At 39.9% G+C, this 26,218-nt stretch overlaps 1 protein-coding gene across 5 annotated transcripts in view; it reads right to left on the bottom strand.

Annotated features, from left to right (window-relative positions):
• Positions 1–26,218, bottom strand: part of ERC2 (ELKS/RAB6-interacting/CAST family member 2) — a 1,295,684-nt gene that overhangs the window by 190,146 nt on the left and 1,079,320 nt on the right. For all 5 annotated transcript variants that reach the window (XM_073574140.1, XM_073574143.1, XM_073574142.1 and 2 more), the window contains one exon: positions 6,891–7,085. The gene's annotated coding sequence lies outside the window, so the exon portion shown is untranslated. The remainder of the gene's footprint in view (positions 1–6,890; positions 7,086–26,218) is intronic.

Here is a 26,218-nt window from a genome sequence, read left to right as displayed (position 1 = left end):
CCCCACTGTTTATTTGTCAGACTTCATATATGAAGCATCTGGAAGAGGGGAAATGGGACGTATACAGTGTAATGTATTTCTTTACACTATGGCATCCACTCAAACGGCTTAGCGGAGCTCCCCAGCCTGTAATTGTTTTTCCGTCTAGAGTCAATGGACCATGAAAATGGAGACCTGATCAAATGCGCACTGGCAGCCAGGAGTGATTTGTATCAGAACATCTGTGCACCCTTCTTATCCTAAAACATACCCATTTTTCTTCCTCTAAATTTTTTCGGGGGTAGAAAAAAAGATCGAATCTATGTAAGAAAAAGAAAAAATTGCTGTCTCACCATCAAGAGCTAAACTTCTAAGGGACTCTCTAACTGCAACACATTCCAGTCTACAGTAATCTATCCGGAACGACATTGAGAATAAATCTGTTAGACTAATTTGTCTTTTTTTAATATTATAATTATTTTTAGCTAGACAATATGGCCACATTTTTTTGTATAAACTTGTGCCAAACGGTTGAACAACTGAAATTTCAGATGATGACAGCAACAGATACGAACTCGCATTATTGAGACACGCAACCTGCAGCACAGGTGTCTCCCTGAAAATCTAAGGTTACTTGTTAGCAAAGTGTACTGGAGAAAACTGGCTGGTGAACAAGTGGCAATATTAAGTACATGAAAATAAAACCGTCTTATCTGAAGGGAATGATAAAATCCCCAGATGTCTGCTGGACAAAATCAAATCCTTATAGTTAGTCTGTTATTTTAGGTATTTACGTCAGCTCTGGGCATAAAGTTGTCTACTTCTATAAAGTCAGCCGTTTAGGGCTGATATGTCAGAACCGTGAGAATCCCACCTGGGGATTGATTGAAGACGGACATCTTAGAAGTTGGTGGGTTCTTGAGTAACCATAGAACTAATATTTATCTGGTAAAGTTGTTCAAAGTAGCCATACAATATTAGATTATTCCGGGCGAGTATTGTCCGATGTATGTCTGGAAGTGTCTGTCACTAGAGAAGGACGAAGAATGACAGATCTTACATAGAATGGTCATTGGCGTATCAAAATGATACACAAACGATGATGGTGTGTCAAGGAAACCCTTCATTTGCGGTTGTTTCACCTGACGAACATCTGTTTTGGTTGAAAATATCTATTTTCTTTAACCCTAGTTTAAAAGCGGCAACTAACGATGTAAAAATATTTTTTTTCGGGAAGGATCTATTCTGAATAACAAACTTAATCATATTCACCTTCTATCACCACCATGGATCCAACATAGGCCACTTCGGAGGTCAGTGACATAACTGGATGTGACAGCTGCGCCATCCGGTCTGATGAAGTCTATGAATAGCTGCAGGAGTCAGGTGACTAGATCAGCACATCATCAGATGTTTCTCGAATGACGCACCAACTACAGGCTTAAATGGGTTGTCCACCACCCAAGCAACCCCTTCTCAATCCATATGTTTGCCTCCAGCAAAATAAGAACACTTAAACTCATCTCTGGTTCTGACCCCGTTCCTCCAGCGTTAGGGCTCATGCTCACTTGTGAGACACTCGCACGATTCTTGTGCGAGTCTCTCGCATGAAAACCTGGCACTGCCGCCGGCATTCAGACCAGAGCATGCAGCTGCAGAGAAATAAATGTAGCCGCACGCTCCGGTTCGAGTGCTGGCGGTAGTTCCAGGTATTCAGGTTGACATTGTTATGCAATCTCTTTGACCAATCAGCACTCGCTTCACTCTCCCCACCCTTGGACGTATCACATACATCCGGAGGAAGTGAGAGAGCAGTAGATATGACTTCCGTCAGATGTAAGTGATTTGTTTGAAGGTGGGGAGAAAAAAACAGATCTAACTGGCAGCAGGGATCGAGTGACAATGTCATGTGATCACCAGGAGGGACCGTGCTGACACCGTTGAAACGAGTATTGGACAACCCATTTAAGCAGTCCTGTAACATCCAGACAGTGCAGTTCTCGCTTTCAGAACCATCACACGCTTCCAGAGGAGCCTGCCCTAATATATGACAGAAGGTTAGCATGCCTCCATTTATTATTTTGAAATTTAGATGATCACTACACATAAACTATAATGTGCAGACATTAGTGATGAGCGAACGTGCTGGGATAACGTTTTATCTGAGCATGCTCGGATGTAATCAGAGTACCTTGGCTGTGCTCAGATAATATATGAGAGTCCCTGCAGCTGCATGTTTTGCGGCGGTAGAGAGCCACAACACATGCGGGGATTGCCAAACAGGGAATCTCTGTCTACCGTCACAAAACATGCAGCCGCAGGGACTTGAATATATTATCCGAGCACGGCCAATATACTCGAGTAACCGCCGAGCATGCTCGGATAACACATTATCGGAACACATTCGCTCGTCACTAGTAGGCAGTAAAGTCCCGCTGTATGAGTATTATGCTAAATAGTACTAATTATAAAACCAACCACATAAAAAATAATAATATGCCAAATACCCTTTAGCTGTATGAATGTATCATTATTTATAATGCTAATTCAGACATTAGAAAGAACACATGATGTGCCAAAATATGTCTAATTCTGCTGGGTACTGGATACTGTCCAAAAATAAGCATGACTAGCTAATTATATGATGTTCGGTGTTGCACATCTGACAAATTCCACACATTTTTATGTAAATTAGTTTACAATGAATAATAGCAGAAGCCCAGGTGTAGAAGTAGGTGCAGTCATCCAAGAATAATTGCCAATTTTTCCCGCAATAAAATAGAATTTTGGATAACATCAATGGTCCCACAAAAATAGATAATGTCCTAAAAACAAATTATGCAAGGGTATACTGCATCTGGGATCCCCAGGATCAGCTGTGATCTGATAGGGGAACCTAGAAGTAGGTGAATAATTCTCCTGCACTGCCACTGCAGGACAAATCAGGTATTACAACATGTATTATAAAATTGATAAATAGTCCCATATACTGTAGGGACATGCCGAGTGACCACCTTTATTAACTCGGTTTGCCATAGTAGGCTATTTGAATGTAGACTTTCTAAACAAGAAAAGTCAGAAATATCGATCTCTAAAACATCTTCATCTAAAATTGTAAAAATCATTTTTATTTTGTAATATCCGAATATGCACCATGCTGATGTCAAGGCCAGCTTTGAGTTTCTTGAACTCAAAAAGATCTCCTAACCCAAACTCAACTCATATCTGCCTATGAGGCTACTGAGAAAGAGTCCGTAGATTATTGGCTGGTGCGGGCATCATGGTCCTTACTTGGACTGTGAATGTTGGACATGTGAAACTAGCCTTAAAGAGCAACTGTCAGAAGAAATAACCATCCTAAGCTACCTATATGGGCATGTAGGTCATAGGAAGCTGAATAAAATGAAACCCTGCTATCTGCGATCTGATGTCATATTCCAGAGAAATCCCCATCTTTATTATATGTAAATGAGCTTTCCAGGCTATGGGGCGGACACTGATCTGCATGAGAATCTGCCGCCAGAGCTTTATTTAATTACAAGGGAGAGTCTCAGTGTGAGACAAGTAACTAACACAGAACAGCAAAAATTGAAATTTGCCTTCCTGCAATTTCATTTTTTGCAGCTCTCACAGCTCTGTTGTATGGTAACAATATTACAAAACAGCTTCCCTGTGAGATGGAAGCTGAAGCTGAGAGGAACCTGCAGATGTGACAGTTATAACCACACACAACTCTGCAGTAAGATAAGGAGAGTAGAGAGTGGCCATTACACATTACACTGGTAATGCCCCCTTTCATGTAAAATAAGCTCTGGAGGCAGAGTCTCATGCAGATTAGTGTCCGCCCCATAACCAGGAAGAGAGATAATCTACATATATGAAAAACATGAATTTCTCTGGAATAAAACATCAGATCGCAGATATCAAGGTATTAATTTATTCAGCTTCCTAAAACCTTCATGCTCATATAGATGGCTTAGGAGGGACGATCCTAATGACAGATTCCCTTTAAGGCTAGATTCACTTATACAACATTCAGAGTCCAAGTAAGGACCACAATGCCCGGATCAGCCACTAACAGATTTCCTTTAAGGGGTTGTCGCATCATCTTTCTTCAAGAGTGCATCACTCCCCTGCCTCATGGCTTCCAAATTTTCGGGGGATTAATCACTCCCAATGATTAAAAGTTTGGAAAATTGGCATGGCCGTGCCACTGGCTAGAATGTCTGCTGCATTGGAGCATGCAGGAGCACTAAAGCTGGATGCAGCAATCCTGGCCAGCTACAGAGCAGCACTTCCAAGCTCTATAGCAAACATCTTGTAAGCACTGGGCTTCTTGCCTAGAAGACCGGCCACCACTGATAGAGTGCACAGGTGGCCAGTAACCCAGACAATGAGCAGTAAACAATAAAATCCCTCCATTCTTGAGAACAGAGAGGATTTTCAATAAGAGTCCAATTGCAAATTTGCTTATTTTTACAAAAACTTTGCAATTGTATCCATTTAGGAAAATAAGGCAACATTTTTACTGCAAAAAAATAAAACAAGATCATGTAACCATTCCATATAGAACCATTTTTCTTTTTTGGCAAGTTTCTTTTTTCTTAGCAAGGAAGGTCCAGCCTTTAGAATTTCACTTCATGTTCCACTGAATTATTCCACCATAAATCACAGTATTCTTAATCTACCCTGTAATGCCATATTGGTGGCACATTATAGGTTGGTGCTGTTAGAATCTGTTTAGTTTGTGACTATCCGCCATTTTCTTGTAGTGTTCTGGCTGTTGGTCTTTTTCCTCTGGTGCTGGGTTTGTCTTGGGTCAGGTGATTGTATCACCCTTTATTAACCTGCACCTGTCTCCCATTCCTTGCTGGACAACAGTGTTATTCTGCTTGAGTCCTGGCTTGGAGCTTTGCTTTGCCTTCTGTGTGTTTAATTAGTGCAGTGCTGGGACCTCTGGTTCTGCTAGTCTTAGTTTCTGTTTTCAGTTGGTTTCTGTAGCCTTCTCTTTGTTTTTTATTAGGAGGTGACCCGTTTTGTACCCTGTCCTTAGATCTTTCAGGGACCCCCTTCCCCCTTTCTATAGTTCTTCGTTTGAGACTAGCCTAGGATCGTCGGTGGGTCTATTCGCAGGAATGGGTCGCCCACTCCATCGTAGGGTATCAGACTTTGTCGCAGTGCAGGGTCAGTTTTCCCCCCTCCTACCCTAGTCCTGTGCTGCAAAACCGTAACAAGTGCCATAGTTTGCATCTGAACAACATGGGTCAATAAGATGACGTCCTTAATCTACTACAAATCTGTACATCATCCTAACGAATCCCGTTTTCCTGAGTTTTTTTGGTTTGTGCAAAGACTGATTTCTGTTTTGCTTTCCTGCAATTGATTTTCAAGAATGTAACAAGTGTGAACGTTTCGAATCCGGATCAAGGAGTTTATTCAATAGTATATGTGCAAAAGAAGAAGCAACTTCAGATACTAGAAAGCCATTGGAAAAGGTGGATCACCACTCAATTTGGCACTCTGTTTATGTTCCTCCAGAAATAAAATACCTTCTTCAAAGATAGGGCAATGTTAGCTAGCAAAGGAGGAGAAATTTGGGCTGAAGGCCACGTTTACATGTTCAGTCGTTGATCAGTATTTTACATCAGTATTTGTAAGCCAAAACCAGGAGTGGGTGAAAAATACAGAAGTGGTGACGTGTTTCTATTCTACTTTTTCTCTGATTGTTGCACTCCTGGTTTTGGCTTCCAAATACTGATGTAAAATACTGACCGTGTGAACGTTGCATACCGGTAACACTGACAAACATTGGGAATGACTGGACAATAAGCATTGGCCTCCTCTTTCTAGTGATGTTGTTGCACTGGCATAAACCAGAAACAAAAATCAACCAGGTGTCCAATTTTAATATTTACCCCCCAAAAATAATTATTGACATCATGTATTTAATTTGTTTATTCGGATCACCAACGGGACAAGAACTGGTAAAAGTTTTGATTTTTTTGGCCTGCCCATACATTGTATGAAACACTTGTAAGCAGCGATGATGGCGCTCAAAGAGAATTTCAGTTGCTCGTAGGTGTGAAACCACAATGTTAAATGATGTTTAACGCAGCCGTGCCAATAACATCGGGAGCTTCCTCTAGTGCAATGTGTAGATGATGTTTTTGGCGCTGGCTAGTCGGCCTTTACATGTGTGGGTGCGCTGTGTCTAAGGGCAGCATTGTTCATTGCTGAGTAAAATGTCTTCATCCAATAAGACTGGAAATGAACACAGGTGTAAAGGGTTCTGACGAAAGGCAACCGACTCCTTAGCTATTTCATTGAGTCTTCCTTTGTAAGGAAATGGTGAACTGGATGCAAGGTAATAATGACTGGAGCATTTGTTTTTTGTTTCGTTTTGGAGTTCATCATATGGGGATAAATATTATAACACCTCATTAAATTGGGCAATTATGCACACAGCAACACCAAATATGTCCTTTTTTTTACTTTTTATATATTTTTTTATATTGGGTTAAAAAAATATTTTTGCAGTATTTTTATTACATTGAATTTGCACTATACTGTAATATTGAAATCTATTGTAAAATTGACCATCTATGTCACAATGCAGGAAAGGATGATGGAAGTCTAAAATAAACCCTCTTAATCCTTTCGCAACCATTTAAATGCCATGGTCATCTTAAACTCATATGCCAGGTGTATGACACAGCCAGCACCCGCAGGGTATGAAGCAGGCTCAGCTTCTGAGTCCACTCTAAACATGTAGAGAGCAGGTATTTTCGCCAAGAATACATCATGAAATGCTTATAGCGGTGTATACAGTAAAGACTTGAAGATATATTAAGGGGTACAAATTTATAACATATGTAATCTCATTCTCAAGAATGATCTGACCACCCATTTACCTGCTCTGGTGTTAAACTTTGTTCCTTGTTTTCATCAGATGTCTTCCATCTCCTCCCCCTGGTTCCTCTTTCCCTAACTGGCACATTACAGATCAAAGTTCTGGGGTTTTCACTCTAGGCAAAGGTTGGATAGATGATCAATGTACAGCATGAGATCTTGTCGTGACGATGTAACTCCGGCAGAGACGGGATCATCTGCATAAAAAAAACGTAGATGGGTCTTTCAACTTTTACTTACTTTAAAGTATTAGTTTAAAATTCACTTGACATATAGATGCAGAATACTCTTGTCATGGTCCTTTTATTTATGAAATCTAAAACCTCCAGGTGACCTTACTTATTGTTTGGCAAAGGCAATTTGTATTCTAAGGCACAAAGTCTGTTTTCGACCCTTTAGAAGAACCATCTGTCTCCTTGCTCTACTGGTTCTCAAGGGGCCACTACACCATGCAAAACCTGGTGAACCACCCTTTATGCCACCATACCTGTTTCCTTACATAGGGTACCCTTGCATCTAGTTTACTTTCACGCTTAAGTGAATGGGTGGACTGCAGTACCTAGACAGATCATCATACTTGGGGTAATTGAAGAGTGGACACTACTTTTTTTTTTTATCGATGGCCTATCCTTGCGATAGCCCTAAATATTGGATCGGTAGAGCTGCAACACCCAGCACCCCCACTGATCAACTGTTACTAGTGGTCAGAAGTTCTTAGATGCAGCCAGAACACATCAAAGCTAAAGTGGCCACAACCGGGTACTGGTGATCTACACATCAAAGCTAAAGTGGCCACAGCCAGGGTACTGGAGATCCACACTCTATTCATTGAATAGGATGTGGATCTGGAGTACCTGGCCGTGGCCACCATAGAAATGACAGAGCTGCTCTGTTCAGACAGCATCCAAGAACTTCCGGCTGCCACCAGTAACAGCTGATCATAGGCGGGTGTCAGATCTCAAACCCCATTATATAATATTAATGGCCTATCCTAAGAATAGGCCATGGATAAAAAAAAGTAGTGGCCAACCCCTTTAAGTTTGGAAAAATGAAGGCTCAGGTTTGATCTTATTACAATAATAAAACAATACAGAGATCTTTCTAATGATTTTTTTAATATCTAGGCCCGCCACGATGACAAGAGAGCATTCTCTACATTTACAGGAAAGAAGGTTTACTCATCATCATAGATTCTTTCCTATATGAGCAGTGAGACAATGGATTCTTTAAGAGTAGTGAGAATATAGAACTTTTTTCCATGATATGTTGTAATGGTTGATTCACTACAAGCATGGAAGGAGGACCTGGATGCCTTTCTTGATAAATATAAAATTACAGGCAAGGAGTGCTAGATTATGTAATGGGATATTGATCCAATTAACTAGTCTAATTGACATCTGTGGATTATGGAAGGACATTTTCTCCTGATTTGGGACATTTAGCAACTCTCATAATGTTTTTGCCTTCTTCAGGATCAAAACGTTAGGTTTTACAGTAGATTGAACTCCATACACTTGTGTCTTCTTTCAACCTTAAAACTATGAAACTTAGCAGCATGTCCTGTAAAACTTTCCATAAACTTGGAACATTCCACACTTGGACCATATACTCGACATTGGTCTTTTTCCAACCTTGACTACTAAAGAAAACAATTTCATGTTTTTACTCCCAGAAAAACCTCGTTCCACATTTACTATTTGGGACCCCTCTCTATGAACCGCAATGACGAGCCGTGGAGCATCCGCGGCTACCACTCGTTGTATTTCATGGATGCCTATTCATCGGAATGAGAGCAATGTAGCGTTGCGTTCGACCTGCAGAACTCTATGGCTGGCAGAAACTTCCCCTGTTGGAGTGATCATTGCGAAATGACCACTGTAAACCCATATACTCATCTGGGTACCGTTACACATAACGATGTCCCAGCGATCCCACCAACGATCCGACGTGGATGGGATCGCTGGGACATTGTTAGCTGATCGCTGGTGAGCAGTCACATAGAGAGCCCCTCCAGCGATCAGGACCAGCGAGCTAGCTGGTTACCAACGTAAACATCAGGTTTCTAACGGCCGCGGGGCCCTTAGAAACCCAATGTTTACCCTAGATACCAGCGTAGAGCTACTCCGGTCTGTGCGCCACTCTGCCTCCACTTCCCGCACTGCCTGCAGTGCAAGCTGGTATCTAGGGTAAACATTGGGTTTCTAAGGGCCCTTAGAAACCCGATGTTTACGCTGGTAACCAGCATGCAGCGTCGCTCATCGCTGGCTCCCGCTGCCACACGCAGCGATGCGGGCTGGCCATCGGGAGACCAGAGATGAAAAACGGGCCAGGACGATCCAGCACGATCAGCGATACCCCATGGGGGGGCGATCGCTGATGTGTCACAAAATCAGCGATCTCGCCAGCGAGATCGCTGTGTGTAACGGGCCCTTAACTCTAGCAACGCCATCACCATGCTTCCTGCTTCTTATACAAAGTAATTATCTTCTTATTACAACTGACCTAATCAATGAATATAAGCATTTAACCACCTGGGTAGGTTTTTTTTTTTACATCTTTATGATGAACTCATTCACTAAGATAGACAAATTATATATGGTAACCACTTCTGCAGAGGTAGAGCCGGAATTCTCAGCAATCTCCTAATTCTTGAGGTCAAGGACAGAGCACGACTATAGTGTACAAACTGGAGGAAGCCCTAGGTGAGCCTATTGCTCAGTGTCACGCAACCTCCCGTGGCTCCAAAATGTAACAGTAACCTTTACCCCATCTCATTTAAAGACTATAATTATGTAATTAAAAGCAATTATGTAATTCACAGTCCAACATTTTACTCTATAGGAGGCATGTTAGTGGCTTGGATCAATGACCTTTGAAAAGTTTTGCACGCTGGGCCAGAACAATGAACCTTTAAATTGATTTTGAATCGCAATCTGATTTCAGCATCTGCACAGATTAAACAATTAAAAGTGGAACTCAAGGATTGTTGAAATCGTTAGTGAGGAATGCTTGGTGTACACAGTGGCTGCCGATTATTCATATTACTGACACAGCCCCTTAGCCCGTTTTCACATCTCTTGGGACCAAGCGCTGTATGACAATACATCCAGGACCATTATCTTTACTCAACTTTTTGTAAACATAAAAGAAAAAAATATTAAAATTATTAAAAAATAAATGAAAATATATTACTCTTCATCTTGGAGATTATGTCTACCCATAGATTTAATTTATTAGCTGCTACGTAAAAAAAAAAGAATTGGTTGCTATAAAAAAAATTCGAAGCAGCGGAAAATAGTAACTGAACTTTATTTTTTTTTCCCCATAAATCAATAGTAAAAGTGGAAATAAGAAATTTTGTAATATATTTTATAAGAGAATAATGATTCTTTCCCCACTTATCACATTAAGCCTCAAAAACTGCTCGAATTTGTCTACATATCTGTCTGCAGCACGGGATCAAATTACATCTGCTGCTTATAGATGTCTATGGAAAGACGAGGGTAGGGGACTAAAGAGAAACAAAAGTAGAAAGGCACAAGACGAAACTGCTGAGGCTCCGAGCACAGGGGGAAAAGGCTACAAATGCAAGAAGTAAGCCCCGTAATGGTCAGAAATGGTGTTATTCTTCATGTACGCACAGGATAACGTATTCTAGAATTTCACCTAAAAGAGCGGGTGCGTTTTAAGTTTCATTCATGATTTATGACTTTCTTGCACACAAATATTTTGCATCCTAAGAATGGACTTGATGTAGCAAACAACTTTATGATCTTATGATCATTAACAATCATCGGTCATTGTCGATGAGAGTAAAAATAGTCACTTCTATCTGAACACGTTCGTTTATCACTAGAGTTGAGCAAATTTGTTCGGGATCGGTCGCCGAATCTGAATTTGTCATATTCGTGCCATATTGGTACCCTGTTCGTGCCGAATTTATTTTTGATGATCGTTTGGGTTCCAAACATATTCGGTAATTTTTACTCCCATTGACTCTAATCACGTTCGACGAATATTGCAAAAACAATATTCGCCGTCGATCGTAATTGGAACCGAATCTTGAAAAATTCGCTCAACTCTCCTTATCACTAGTCACTTCCTATGCATCAAAAAATTAATTTGTAGAAACTAGTGATGCGCGAGTATACTCGTTGCTCAGGTTTTCCCGAGCATGCTCGGGTGTCTTCCGTGCTCGGAGATTTAGTTCTCTCGTCTCATCTTGTAGATAGGCTGAATACATGTGAGAATTTCCTAATAAACAGGCATTCCACACATGTATTCAGGTTGTCTAGCAGTCGCAAATCATGCAGCTGAGACGACGAAAACTAAATCTCCGAGCATGCCAAAATACTCTGAGGACACCCGAGCATGCTCGAAAAAACCCAAGCAACGAGTAACCACTGACCCAGCGTGTTCCCAACTAGATATGAGTAGATGCAACCCCGGTCGTCTCCCAGTCCATGGTTTGGGTTAGTGCCTTCTGGCCATGGATAGGACCTACACAGATTTTCTTAGCCTCTGGGATCCTAGGCTCAACCTTTTTATTAGCCGGGCTCATGAGTCATCACTAGTGCACCGCACAGATAACATCGCACCAGGCGCAAGAATGAAACATCTGACCGGGAAACAGGAAGCTCAGGAAATTCACGCAGCTCGTCTCCACGGCTGGAGAACACTGACCTGGACAATGGACCGGGATTCATGAAGCGATCAGTACATTTAGAAAGCAAGCATGCTCTGCCGAGTTGAGAAGGCATGTGTACGGGGATTATTGTAAAAATTGGTTTTGACCAATTCAGCTTTTGCTCAATAATGATTGAAAGGGTATGAGTACCTTGGACTGATCTAAAAAAATATATTTCAAGCTCTATAATGGTGTTAGTCCAAGGTTATCAGTTCTGCAGTTTTTGGGGGAGTTATGGCTTCATGTTTAGAATTCTGTGGAAAATGTGCTCATTTTATGTTCATTAAGTAGGAGCTCAATGGCAACTTGTTCTTCTTTAGGGAAACATTGGCTGCGATTGTGGTAACCCATATGTTAATATTAAAGTGAGCATTGCGCCACCAATTGTATCGTGGAGCCCCCAACTGATCTCACCCAGCTAACCCAAAGGCAAACATAATAATTAAAAGGCTAGGGCGGCATGGTGGCTCAGTGGATAGCACTGAAGCCTTGCAGCGCTGAGGTCCCACCAAGGACAACATCTGCAAGGAGTTTGTATGTTCTCGCTGTGTTTGCGTGGGTTTCCTCCGGGTTCTCCGGTTTCCTCCCACATTCCAAAGACATCCCGCTAGAGAATTTAGATTGTGAGCCCCATCGGGGACAGTGCCAATAAGGTTTGTAAAGCTTTGTGGAATTAATGGCGCTATATTAATGAGTAAAATAAAAAAATAAATAAGGCAAGCATAATAATGAAAGAACAGTTTAGCAGAACCAATAACAGACTGACAGCAAAGCTTAATGAGGCTATAAGGTTTAGGTATAATGGGCAATGTGTAATGCTTTATTTTCCCTGTGGGGGTGCTGCAGGGGAATAAAACCCTTTCTGGTGGCTTCTTGGTGGGATGATCACTATATATCTCCGCAATGGGACAACATACACACAGATTCATATCATGAATTATCAAAAGTTGACAATGTCTTTAATGAGAATCTGTCAGCAGGTTTTGATGTGTAATCTGAGAGCAGTATGCTGTAGGGGCAGAGAACCTGATTCCAGCAATGTGGCACTTGGCTGCAGTTTTGATAGAATCCCTGCTTTGTATACTGTAGATGTAGACGTGGTCAAAATGCTGAGCTGTGTATAACCCCGCCCCTTGGAATCAGGCACTCTGCCCCTACATGACTAATCATTCCTCAACATTTTATTAATGAACAGAAATGGATTTTAACTACTTCCATAAAAAAAGTCATCTGTATTTTTTGTAAAAAAAGACTAAAATATTAAGCTGAATTTTCCCGTAAAAGTATATATGATAATACGATATTCGGTTGCAGCTTTTTATAGAGTAACTAAAAGACGGGGTCATAGTTAACACCACTTGATATTATTTGTTAATATCCATTTAGAAGTTTGTTTCATGGGATATTGGTCCGGTGTGTGCATAGAGTTGGCTAATTTGTTACCCGTTTGCCTAATTTTACTTCCTTCTTGCTTTAGTTTCTTCCATACATCCTGGTCATCAATATCAGGTATCTGACTGGAGGATAGAAATTCATTCAAGTTTCCCCCCAATTTCCTTAGCGTGTGATTCTCTTGGGCCTCTTAGGATGCACTTAATAAGGAACATATTATTTTGCCAAAAGAGATCCTTGAGCCGGCCTCGGGAATGTATTGCAAATTAGGAACAGAGCCACAAGACCGGGATACAGTTGTTACTTCAAGACAGTTCCCCAGAAAAAACAAAAATGGAACATATTATATATATATATATATATATATATATATATATACTGTTTAAAAAAATAATGGGAACACTAAACAGTACATTGTATTGTTTAGTGTTCCCTTTATTTTTTTGAGCAGTATAATATATATATATATTTATTTTTAACATTAAAAATCATTTATAAATATTTTACTCCTTTATATAGCGCCATTAATTTCACATCGCTTTACATACATTATCAACACTGTCCCCATTGGGGCTCACAATCTAAATAACATAATAGATAATACATTGAAATAAATTTACCATAATAATGATTTAATGTAATCTAATTTGATATTATAGCAATTAAAATTAATTAAATACTTTTTATAGATTTGTTTTATATCTATTTAATTTATTTCATTTTAATTTATAGAATTGATTAATGAGTTAATACATTAATATATCGTACCACATAATGTAATAACGTTATTATAATTTAACATATAATGTAAAGAATTCCAAGTGCAGTGAATGGGGAAAAAAAAAAAATTCTGCCTTTTTTTTTTTTTTGAGTTTTGCATTTAAGGTACCATATACATTACAGAGTAAAAAAAAATAATTTGGCGAAGTTGTGAAAAAAAAAAAAAAATTGTGAAAGCAAAAATTTTTTAGTTGCCGTTTTCTGACACTCGTATCTGTTGATGTAGCTGTATGGGGGCCAGTTTTTAGCGTGGCGAGTTGACTTTTTAATTTATAATATTTTGTAGCACATACAATGTTTTTATTGTATTTTTTAGATAGTTGTAACAAGAAAAAAAACTCTCAATTTCTACTATTTTAATTTTTTTTTTACTTTACGGCATTTACGGTGCAGTTTAGTTTTTTTTATTACTTGATATATTGACAGCTTTGATACTAAATAAGTTTATTTTTTTATTTTCTTATTTGTACATGTTTCATAGCAGCATAAGGGAAGCAATTCTATATATTTTTTATTTAGTTTTTGTTACTTTTAATAACTTTTTTCCATTTTTTTTTTTAGTATTTTTGGTTGACTTGAGCCTGCGATCATTGGATCACTTAAGGGATTCTATATACTGCACTACACACGTCCGGAAGAGGTCAAAAATTATTATAAAATGTCCCAGGATTACAAAAAAAAAACTTTTTTGTAATAAACAGTACATCTTTTGTTTATGACCTATGAGTGGCATTCCTCTAAAGCCCCATTCACTTTAATTGGGATAGGCTGCAATACCAGACATGGCCCTTCAATAAGGGTGGTGCTGTTTCTGGAGATTTTAAAAAAGCAAAACACCCCTTTATAATGATCCACTAAAGAAGTGTGAAATTTGATTACATTGTTGCAACAATTTTTTTAGATTTTCTTTTTTTAACCCTGCAGTTTCTGTAGATTTCTTTCTATCTTATATGAAATAATAAACAAAAGAAAAGATTTCGATGAAGTTTAAAGTTAGTTTAAGGATATCCATTTTCCCAAGAAGGCAATACGTCAGTGGTCATTTCCTCGACTTTTCTTATTTATAGCAGCAGAATGGGAGCTAAGATTTCAAAGAGTGACCACATATAGACTCGCACTGTTACCGATTAGACGTTGAAGGTTTCTGTATGGATACCAGATACAGCTAAAATGTTGGTCCCAAATGTTCCTAATTCATTCAAAAGATTTCGGAATGTGTGTGCAGTGAGATTGGGCTGTCCAACGTGAGCATCTGTCAAGTAGAAATCAATTAAACTAAATGACATGGTTGCACCTAGAGCCAGATGCATGAAACTAGCAGCTTTAAATGAGCCCAAATGGGAGCCACTCAAAGTTTGGATTCCACTGTGGTCTACTTGCAGGGGCGTGCATAGAAATCATGGTGCCCCATAGAAGAAGTTCTAATTAGACCCCCATCATCTGGGGGTCACAGAGGAGCATGTCTCACAACTTTGCAGACTTTACAAAATTATTTTACTTCTGCTGAAGTCCTAGATTCCTCTTCCATGCTCCCCATAAAGAATGACGCTATCAAAAGTACCCCCCAAACACAGCATGATACCCTCCTTGAGGATTACTGCACATGCACAGTATAATGAAGCTTCTGTACCCCTCCTCAACTTCCAAGGCAAAGTAAGGTGACCCCAACACAGTATGATCCCCAACTATTATCCTTACATAGCCATCTATGCACTATAATGGCCCCACACCTCTCCGCACTGTTTAATGGCACACACACAGCCCTCCACACAGTCAGTATAGTGGACCCAGTCACTCCACACAAACCTTCACACTGTAAAATTGCTTGCATACAGTATATTGGCCAACACATAGCCCTCCAAATATTATAATGGCCCTGCATAGCCTTCGATTTGGTATAATGGGTTCCATATAGTCCTCCACATAGTATTCTGCACTCCCCATAGTCCTCCATATGTTATAATGCACTCCCCATAGTCCTCTCCTCCATATGTTATAATGTACTCCCCATAGTCCTCAATATTTTACAATGCATTCCCCATAGTCCTCCATATAGCATAATGCACTCCCCTTGGTCCTCCATACGGTATAATGCACTCCCCATGGTCCTCCATATACTATAATGCTCTCCCCATGGCCCTCCATAGAATATAATGCTCTCCTCATGGTCCTACTTAGAATTTAATGCACTCCCCATGGTCCTCCCTATAGTATAATGCACTCCCAATAGTCCTCCATATGGTATAAAGCACTTTCCATGGCCCTTCATAGAATATAATGCTCTTCCTATCGTCCTCCATAGAATATAATGCGCTCCTCATGGTCCTTCATAGAATATAAGGCACTCCCCATGGTTTTCCATATAACATAATGCATTCCCATTGGTCTTCCATAGAATATAATGCATCGTATCAAAATTGGATATGTCTCCATGATGAAAAATACACTGACAAGTGAACAGGCTCTTAGATTATTATACAGTATGTAGGAATACGTTTACCCTAAGGAAAGAGTCAGATAGCCATATAACTCAGATGAAGATCACAACGCAATGTGTCAGTTGGGTCATTGAGCGTTTTCTACTATAGAATTAATGTCTTATGAGTCCAGTCGGCGGTTTCAGTCTATAATTCAGAGTCTTCCCTTTAGAGAAGAGTCAGATGGCCATATAAGTCGGACGAGGATCGCAATGCAGTGCTTGGACTCTCCAGACCCAAGCATAGAAATACATGCTGTCACATTCAGGCCGGAGAGCTGATGGCCAGCCCGAGCATTGTGTTACTTTCCTCTTCCAAGTTATTCAGCCGTTTGAATCTTCCCTAGAGAGGAGACTGTCAATGATTGACTGAAACCGCCCACTGGTCTCATACACCAAGAATTCTATTATCGAAAACTCTCAATGACCCAAATGACGCAGAAAATTTTTTCCCCCAAAAGACTAAATGTATATTTTGAAATTATCATTTTAAGAATCAATTTTGTTAGTAGCCATTTACCGCAAGAAGTTGTCCGGGACACTATAATCCATGCATGATTTGCTCAATCAGGCAACGTTGAAATTCTAGGAAACATCTTGTATCAAACACCCCTTGAAATAATCAGTCGTCTATAATTTCTACCAAAAAATAGCAATAGTGTTGCATTATCCACAGGATATTTTATATATGATTACGATGATGCACTTCACTTTTTTGGCTGTTTTTTTTGTGTGGTATTTATTAACATGAAACATATCGACACATAACCCCCAGGCAAGATCAGTTGGAATTTTTCATTTGGGTCTCCGCATTTAGCCTCTGTACATAAAATGGCCATAAACTGTCCAGAAGGGGCTAGAAGGGCTAATTACCTTTTAAATTCCATAACATGGTAAAATGAGGTAGAGGGAGAGAAGTATACCTCCCACTGGTTTAACAAGATGATCTGCCTCCTTAGTTCACTGCCTTGTCTGTTTGTGGTTTAGTGTGCACTGCCATAAAAAAAAAAGGATAAAAGGGTAGAAAAAAAAGGAAAAATAACTGTTCCCATAATAATTCTTTTCAGACTGTGTATATAATGAAGACCGATGGCTACAACTCTTTCGGCAAGGCTGGCGATGGGAACCGCATACTAATTTTTTTATATTTTTCATTCAATTAAACATAAAATCACAGCTAAAAGTTAAAAAACACAGTCAAAACCTAAAAGTAAAAAGGAAAAAGGCAAAAAAATAAAAATAATAATTAGACCAGGAGCCAACAAACAGAAAGGATCAAGAGTCGTAAAAAGAAGCAAAATATTTTTCTTTTTTTTCCTCTCTGGGGATTGAGCTTAGAAATAAAAACGTCAACACTCTATTTCATCCGATTGCCCAGTTATTTGAGGTATCAATAGCCAAAAAGATATTTTGTACCCACGCACTGAAATGAACTCGGCATTACCCAATGCTAACAGCATTAACCACAGTGATTACGAGGGCAACAACTGGAAAATCCCCAATTGTTTTCCTGTAAAGGAACGAAAATAAGGAAATTCTTGTTTGTCTCATGGGGACGCGGTCCGCCTCAGAAAACTGATGAGTTTACGCAAAGAATAACATAAGGATACGTCTAAGCTGCAGAACAAGAAGAAAGACCAGTCCCATTAGCTTGATGATATGATGTGTTCTTTTTTTACTTCGCACCAACTATTTCCACAATTTTCTATTTTTCTTTGCTTTCGTGAAATGTTATATGTTCCAAAGTCTGGTACTTTTAACTTACACTATTCTACTCTCTAGGTGTTGAAATGTTGAGATGGACTTACTGGGATGATGAAACGTACGAGAAAAATAAAAATATACTCGTACTGGGACACTGATTCCTCCGGGAGACCTAAAGAGTTCAACTCGCGAAAAAATCCAAAAAACTCTGAAGAAGGGCACCACCTTCGAGAGGAACCGATCTAAAAGGCTTATAGGTGTAACAATACATCAATTTTAAATCAAGCTTGTCAATGCCGTACTCAAAACTTTAAAAACTATTCTGGTTAGATTACAAGGCGGAGTAAAAATGAAAGATCTAACTAATCTAGGATCAACTTCTTCTCAGTTCAAAGGCTATGGCCCTTTTTACAGGATCAATTGCAACTTCCTTTGAAGATGTGCCCTCAAGTTCATTATAGAAATTTTCACTGACTTTGACAGATTTCAGCTTTTAAAAAAAAGATAACACAAGTTCAAAAAAAATGACAGCTAGTGTGTAAGGTAGTTTAAACTTCATAACTATATGTATTGTGCCTACTCTTAACCCTTTTCGAGGTTAAAAGCGCAGCCAAAAAATACGACGAGAAAACGGCTGCTTTCAAAATTATGATTTTAAGAAACCTTGAAACTAATGTTATAGTTCTAGGATTTTCTAATTTTGATTCTTTGAATCTAAATGAATTTTATTGATATTGACCTAAAACAATGAATGTAACCAATGTTTATTACATTTAGATACTACGTGCTAACAGTCTAGAATAATCAGTCAGAATAGACGAATGATTATTTACAAATTTATAATCAGTTTTTATTGATTCAGTTAATGGAAAGTGAAGAAGGAAGAAATCTACAAAGAACCTTGAATAATAAAATGTTAAAAAATAATTGTCAAAAATATGTTGGTTATTTATATACAGCTACAATGAAGACCTAAGAGCCCCCATTGTTAAAAACTAAAGGGTCTGTTTACACAAAATGACCGCCGATTGGTAAACTTTTATTGCTCAACGGGTGTTTGAAAGCCTATTTACACTACGGACCAAACCAAATGATGCGCACTCAGCATACTATACTAGATCCCTCATAGACTGTCACGGTTCTCATCAGTCTGAGTCCTGTTTATCCTGGATGGTGGACCGCCAAGAATGATCTTTTATGCCGCACCCAATGAACTTATGTGTTGAGTAGAGTTGAGCGAAACAGGTCGGTCAGATTCAAAAGTCGCCGACTTTCGCCAAAGTCGGGTTTCATGAAATAAAACCCGACCACAGTGTGAAGTTGGCCATGCGGTCGGAGACCCAAGCGCCAAAGTCGGGTTTCACCGAATGCTTGCACGTGACATTTTTCAGCCAATGAGAGAAGCGGAGCGTAGCTGGAGAGGGAGTGGGAGTGAGAGGGAGAGAGAGAGAAGAGAGAGAGAGAAGAGAGAGAGCGATTTCGCCGCCTCTAGGGTTAAAATTCATGCCAGGTGTGTTTACAGTCCTCCACTCACTGCCGACTTTTCTCCTCATTGACTTGCATTGGGTTTCGTGTTTCACGACTTTTCCCTATAGTCGGACGATTTCGTTCGACTCGACTTTTGAGAAAGTTGGGTTTCATGAAACCCAACTCGACCCTAAAAAAGGCAAAGTCGCTCATTACTAGTGTTGAGTATTCATCAGATGATCGGCAGCCTGTTTACACGGCAAGATAATTGTGAAACTAGTGTTCTCGTTCACAATTATCTTGCAGTATAAATGCCATTTTTGTGACAACACGCATTGTTCTCTTTTTTGCCTTGCCTTATTCTCCAACTTTCTGAGCCTCAGCTCCTACACAGGGAGCTTCGGGCCATTATACAGCACCTTTGCTTTTGACACTCAGCGATATCGGTAAGGTAGGGTTTGTACAAGTTTCGCGTGTGCAGTTTTGACTTTTCAAGTGGGTGTTATCATACCTTTATGATTGAGTCATAAACGTGGGAGTATACTCATTGTTTTAGGTGAAATATCTTATGTGTTGCCTTATGTATGTCTGGATGATTTATTGGCTCGAGTTTACATTTACCATATACAAGACACTGAGCCCATCACCTTTATTGATTGATTATAATTGAGAGTCTACATGATTACATGTTACACCTATATTTATATTCTAGTTTCTGAGAGGGTGTACTACTTTTTCGAGCTTATATAGTACATACAGTCTCTATACTTGGTGCTGATCATAGTGTTACTTTCACAAGTCTCTGGACAAGAGGCTCCAGTATTTTCCATCGTTATTCCTTGTGGTAGAGCGAAACTCAAGTCATAGCCCCATTGCGGGCATATGTGTCTTTGACTTTTGAAATGTTCTTTAAATTATTCTGTGTAGTTCTGTGTATGCCGATAAAGTATTTAGATTTGTTATATTGATCCCTGATGTTTTGCATGTTTGTTCTTTTGTATCATTCAGTTGTCTCAACATGCTACAGTTCAATCACTTGTATGTGATGATGCCCTACATCTTGTTTTGTAGCATCCCGAACACATGCACAAGCTTGTATGTGTTTTCATTGGGGGGAGTTGAGTAGGTCGCTGCCAGAGAACCCTAGTGCTGGCTTGTCTCCCAGGAAAACAAAAGAATCAGGTGTCAAGATTGCTGATAATTCTATCCATCGAGGGAGGGTCAGAAGACCGTCATTAGAAGATCAGGATGTTTTGGAAACATTACAGTGTGTCTGTCAGTACAATATGACTGTTCAACCAAAGCACTGGTGCTCAGTGCGCCATTGGAATTACCAAACAGTTCGGTGCACCATCCCTTTTCTTGTTTTGCATCTGTCTACACCCTTCTCGAAATATGAAGAAGAAGAAGCTAGGAAGGAAGAACCTTAATGACCATTGTGAGGCAGTGACCCCTGTTACAGCTAGGGGGCGCTGTGTGTTCTCCCCAGGATATGCGCAGAGACGTATTGAGGCTATGAGGATGCATTGCAGTCACAGGCATAGCTGGGATTGTAATGGGGAAGCAGTGACTGATGTCACAGGTAGGGGTCGCTGTGTAGTCTCCCCAGGATGTGCATGGGGGCGTATGAAGGCCATAGGTGTGCATGACAGTCGCGGGCATAGCTGTGACTGCAATGCAGACTGATAATAAAAGTGTTGGTCTTGGACATATTACAGTCTAAGACAGAGGTAGGGAAAACATGCTCTGGATGTTGTGTTTGAACCTGATTGCAGTATAATAGTGTTGCAGTCTGTTCTATTCTAGATCCAGGTTTTCCATGTGGCTCAAAGCCACAGGTTTATGTGATAAAAGCCCTGTAGGAAAGGGTTAGTGAGGTCTGAGTGAGTGCTTAGTGAGTCTCAGGGCCAGAGTGAGGCCTAGCAACCCGCAGTGTACACAGAGATGTAAGTCTGCCACGGTGACTGGTCTCGGATGTGGACAGTCCTGTGCCCGGAGATTAACCGGAGGTGGATGTCTTGTGCCCAAAAGAAGACTGGCATGTGTAACGATTGCAAAACAGGTGGTGGCGTGTTTAGTGTCTGTAAAATGAAGGATGCCGTATAATATATATTCTGCAAATGGTGAAATGGATGCTACTTATATGCACTGAAGTTATATGTATTTATGTGAATTGGACTTTACTGCTGTGAAGATAACGCATTAAAGGGACTTTTGTGTTTGAACTTTGTGGGTGGCTGCCTCTTCACTGCGTACGGTGCTACCACTGCCTTACACCAGACAACTTAAGACAAAAAGAATCCTTTTATAACTGACTGCACGTCTCTACATCATCTTCTGGGCAACCTGAAAACGCTACAAAGAACTGGGTGAGATAAGTAAGAGTCTGTAGGGTTATAATGGCCCATCAAAGTCCCAAAGGATCCAACAATGGGCTCAAGTACAATAGGTTACGAATACAATATAGTCTCAAAGTTCCAGTAGTGGACAACCCCACTTAGAAATAGTTCTTACAGGTTATTAACGATATGTCCTGTGCGTGCAATGAGAAAAAACCCCAGTATAGAGGGTGAGTCCTCATCTCCGCTCATGGATGCCAGAAAACCCAGTACAACTGTGATACTAGTTGCAATATTTTTTTTATTCAGCTCATTAGTTTACGTCCCAATCCCATATATAAGTCTGTGATCATCAATTCAGTAGGAAACAATAGTTCTTGATTTATAAGCTACAGCATATTCACACAGGCTAAACTTCAAACTGTGTAAAAATGATTAAGAAAAATTACCCATATTTTTCAGATTAAGACATTACACAAAAAGTTCAATTTTTTTTTTCTTTTTTTAGATCTGTTAGCCAATTCTGTCATTGTGAATTTTGCCTCCGAATACACCAGTACACCAGTGAACAAATACCTTCCTGATTAAAAAGCTATTATAGAAATGGATACTTTTCCTCTTAATGAGATCTCAAATGTTCTCTACAATAAATGGCTATCTGATGGGGAGATCTGGAGCATTGCCGCTAGGTAATCTTTCCTGCTCTGGCACAGGGTACTATATGAATAGTTAAGAGAGGAAAAGATAAAAAAAAATAAGATTGACATAAGGTAACAATTATAATATTACCACTCTTTCATGACAACTTCTTACTGGGCACCTTAATAAGTAATCCTGGCATCAGTAGAGGGAGTCTAGCAGCCAGAGAAGATCCCCAGGTTGGTAAGAAGTAGAGGTCAAGACAAATTAGACTAAAGTTGGCCGAACCCAATGTTATCGTCGGGATCAGCCAACAGCCTAATGTATGGGGGGTTCTCCAAAGTCGGAAAGACAAGGATCTGGCCTGTTGAATTTCATTCATATTTTTTCCCCCTTAGAGATAAGTTGCTGCTCCAGAAATCTGAAGGCAGCTCTCCCGTAGAGAACGTAAGACTGCCCATAAAGAAGAGCGTTCCGCTGTATGGGGGAGATGGGAGAAATGGCTGTCTGCCTAAATGATCGTTCATAGAACAGCAATGTAATGTGTATGCGGGGGAGCCTTAAATCTACACCCTATAACTACACTTAATCCCATGTGTTCAGAAAGAAGGGTATTAATGGGAACGCCCAATGCTTAACCATTCAGAATATAGCATTTATTTTAAAGTAAGAAAATTTAAGAAAAAGAGATCTGGTAGTTTGGAATGAAGAATAATGTAACAGTAACGCGAAGCAAGAGAGACCGAAGTGTTGCCTTGTGGATAGAGACAAAGACGCCTTTGACACTGATGACCTCATAACTTTTACCTCTGATAGTTTGCCACAGAGACAAAAATTACATTATACCACCTTTAATATAAATCATTTGGTCTTTTTGTGTAAATCATATTTATTGAATTAACAATATTAAAATAAAACATTGCTTTCAACAATATCATGTCTGGTTCTTGAATGAAAAACAAATTGCATATTAATTCCATTGTTGCGTACACCAATATTATCTTCTAATTGGGATAACAACTATTAATATCATTCAGTCCAGAAAATTGTCATACACAAAACAACCTCTGTGTTGTGTATTCTCATGAAAATTATAATAGAGGTTTGATGAACAACATTAAGATAACAGGAAAGAAAAAATTAAAAAGAAGTCAGAGGGAAGAAAAGAAAAAGGAAAGAGAGGGGGAGAGAAAAAAAGGGGGGAAGTAGAGGTAAGGAGAAAGTTATAAGTAGAGGGTCAAGTAATCCAGATCCCCCCTCGAGCACTTTTGTGTCCTCCGTCCCATACGGAGGAGATAATAAGTTGGTCAAGACCATTTTAAGCCAAAGACAAACAGGTCAAACCAAGTGAACAAGATCTAAAGTGTACAGAATATTTCTGATGCTATCCTATATATGAATCAAGGTCCCAATAGCCAGATATCTAATTCTGGCGTTTCCCTGAATGCTAGCCAGGAGTCCCAAGTGTTATATAGTCTGTCAGGGTGGGTACATTCATAGAACCTTGTCCATCAGCCATGTCTGCTGGTCAGGAGCCCTGGGAACCACCTCTTAGTTGACGGCATCAGAGGCTCTTCTTTTTGATTAACTGGCCTGGTGTAACATCATATGTGCATCATGCCTCAGCAATTATGTCATGCCAGGCTAAATATTCAAAAGTGGAGCTGGGAATGTCATCAGGTAAGAGGCAGTTCTCAGAGAAGAAAGATTTTGGGACCACAATTTCTATACACCTCAATGAAGTGGGGATTAAACCAAGCGTAAGAACGTCATGGGGTTCAAAGACCTGTGCCCACATCAACCCGAAGCGAATGTGGACAAATTTCTGTGGGAGATATTCCAAGATTTTAAAAACTGTGGTCGAAACCACTAACAAATATCTAATGCGATGGCCAGCTTAAGAAGACCAACGGTTTATAAAGTGTCTACAGATACAAGAATCTCCAAGACGTGCATTATTAGAAATCAAGGGTAGTTTACATTTTAATAAGTTGCAATTCTGTTTCCTCAATTGCTTTAAAAATGTTTTCTCTGTTTTTGCATTTTTGTTCAATTGAACATTATTAGAAAATGGAGGTCAAATTTTTGACCTTGTGGCTAAAAAGAGGCATTGGTCAAAAAGGAAACAGAACTCCCCATGCCATCTCCAGATGACTCCAATTTAACTAACCACTTGCAGATGAATATTAGTCTATACTACACAACAATTAGACCCTTTCAAGCAAAAACACATAAAATTCTCAGCCGGGCTGATCTTGTGGCAGAATGACCATTTAGGGAGCATTAAAGAGATATGGCGATACTGAGTATCACATCCTTAATTATACTTGTATGTTATTGAATCCTGCCTTGAGCAGGGGGTTGGACACGATGACCCTGGAGGTCCCTTCCAGTTCTAACAATCTAGAATTCTATTAGGTATCAATAAGAACCTACATTCTCAATGAAATGGTGATATTTATCAGATAACTACATTACAATTTACTATATTCTAGGAGATGAATGGCTGAAATGTACTCTAGCCCCACAAGTTTAAAAGATTATTCATTAAACATTAAAGGGGTTGTCCAGCTTTGGGATACAAGTCTGTAGTCACTTTATGGGACTCTATGTGTGTCTGCAGACTAGTGAATTCTCACATTCTCCGGTGCCGATGCCAGAGGGTGCTTGGCTGCAAATATACAATCTGCATACATGTGGTCACATGCAGACTAGATGTATGCCACCATGCTTAATACCAGTTAATTGGGCGAAGACGGACACTTCTAGTCTGAATGTGGCCAGATGTGTGTAAATTGCATATTTGTTGTCACATTATCACTCTCCCCCGATGGCGGAGAATGTGGACAGCGAGCTCTTGCCAGAGTGACTGCAGACTTGAACCCCGAGGCCAATCAATGCCTTTAACTTATCCTTTATGTTATAGATACCTTACTGATGGCCAGGGGTTCAGCCATTATAGCTCCCTGCAATCCCGAGATTGTTGTTCAGGAACCAGGAATCAAGCTCTGCTCATATGTTTTTAGCGAGGATGAAAGACATGAGTGCAGTGCTTGACTGTCACCGGCAACCTCAGACAATGAACGGAGCAGAGGTAGAGCATGCGTGACTCCACTTTATTTAAGATATGGCTCTACACGGCCAAATTCCCAGGCTCCACCTCAGGATAACAGGGGTCTCAGCTGTTGGACCACTAACAATCAAAATTTTGGGACTAACCCTTTGATAACCTCTTTATCTCCAATTAAAAACTTGGGGAATACTTAACATTGTTTGACTTATTGTTCACTGCTGTGAACGTTATTCTAGATTGGTAATATTTGTGAAAAATAGTAACAATTGATATAAAATTTGATTAATTTTATTAGTATATGGTCAGATCTCCAAATCCTGTTTTTTCTCACATATAAATCACAGTATTCCTCTTGCCCACAGCCATCGTTAGAGCCAGATTAACCCGTTCGTGCTCCCTGACATACATTTAAATCAAAATCAGGGTGTGCATGTATGGTGATGAGCCTGCTCCACATAAGGCAGATGCCGGCTGTAATAGATAGCCAGCAACTGACTGTAAAAGCAGCGATCAGTGTTAGGCTCAATTGCAGATATCAATCTCTGACAGCGAATGAGTACGCACACCGGCTACCTTTGGCCTTTTATGCTATCACTGTGCTCTGATTGGCTACCCCATGGCAGCCATAGGACCGCTGATCCCTCTTGTAGCTGCCATCTTGGTGCTCCTCTGAAGCTCAGTCACGGGAATGAGCTTCATAGGATTGACTATTTACACTGTATATAAATCATAAATCAGACCGAGATCGGGACAGACTGGCCGACGGCTCTCCC

Source organism: Dendrobates tinctorius, unplaced genomic scaffold (genome assembly GCF_039654945.1).
Source record: "Dendrobates tinctorius isolate UK_male_01 unplaced genomic scaffold, ASM3965494v1 ptg000038l, whole genome shotgun sequence".
NCBI classification, from domain to species: Eukaryota; Metazoa; Chordata; class Amphibia; order Anura; family Dendrobatidae; genus Dendrobates; species Dendrobates tinctorius.
This window is presented reverse-complemented; position numbering and strand designations above follow the sequence as displayed.